This window comes from Galeopterus variegatus, unplaced genomic scaffold (genome assembly GCF_000696425.1).
Source record: "Galeopterus variegatus unplaced genomic scaffold, G_variegatus-3.0.2 Scaffold1825, whole genome shotgun sequence".
NCBI lineage: Eukaryota > Metazoa > Chordata > Mammalia > Dermoptera > Cynocephalidae > Galeopterus > Galeopterus variegatus.
In genome coordinates, this window is record NW_007727936.1 from 207,689 (window position 1) to 208,802 (window position 1,114).

A 1,114-nucleotide genomic window follows, 5' to 3' on the forward strand; every position below is an offset into this window, starting at 1 on the left:
ACGTTACCACTGTCAGAACCAGGGCAAAGCTTGACCTCCCTGGGTGAAGTGGCAGAGGTACCCCGAGCATCCCCTTCGTGGTGGGGCTGAGGCTCCTACACAGATGCAGGATTAGAAGGGACCTAGCCACTTCCTGCTCTGAGACCACAGTCTGTGGAGGCCCAGACAGTAAGGTCCATAAAGTCCCGCAGTCACTGAGCCTTGGGCCCAGCAGTGTTTAAACCTGACTTCCTCGAGAACTTGAGATCATGCCTGTCTGCCAACTGCGCAGCTCGGGAGATTATCAGATGCAGAGACAAAGAGGGAGAAAAGGGGTGCTCCTCCCGGGAGCAGAAGGACCTCGGAGGAAGCAAGACCAGGCTGGGCTGGGTTCCTGCAACACCCGCCTCCCCAGCCAGACAACAGAGCAGAGGGTCCATGACACCAGACTCTGGGGGCAGGGAAGCAATCGCGGGGTATTCTCTCCACACCTAGCAGTGACTCACGCTTCTGCAGCCATCGGACCTGGCGGAGGGAGGGGGTCAGTGATACACACGGAGAAGCTCAAAGCTCGCAGAACCCCAGCCAGCACCCAGGCCTGGTCTCACAGGCTGTGGGCCCCGCAGCTGCTTCTGGGGTCCTGTCACCTGCCATCTTGTCACAAACTCCATCCCGGCCACGGCTACTTGGCCACAGGACACAGGTTCACCGGCGGCCGCAGGAAGCCCGGGGCTGTCGGGCAGAGCTCTGTACCCTCCCTGCCAGCCCCGGAGAGAGCAGGAAGAGGAAGCCGGACGGCCGCGGGCGCACAGAACGCTCCCGCCATTCCATGTGGCACGTCTGGAGTGACCAGGGAAGGATGCCGGTCCCAGGCGACACGTCCCCAACGCGGCCGAGCACAGACGCTCGGCCTGGAGGGTAAGGGCACCCAAGGACAGTGGGCCGAGGCCCTCCTGCGCCCGCAGCACCCCAGGGCTGGCCGCGAGTGACCACAGCCCAGGTCCCCGCCTCCCGCCTGCATCTGGGCCCCTCAGGAGCGGCGCCGAGCCCAGCCCGAGCCTCCGGCCGACGCCGGCGCCTGACGCTCCGGGCCACGCGCGTCCCGCCGGCCCGCCCCGGGCCCCCGGCCGCGCTC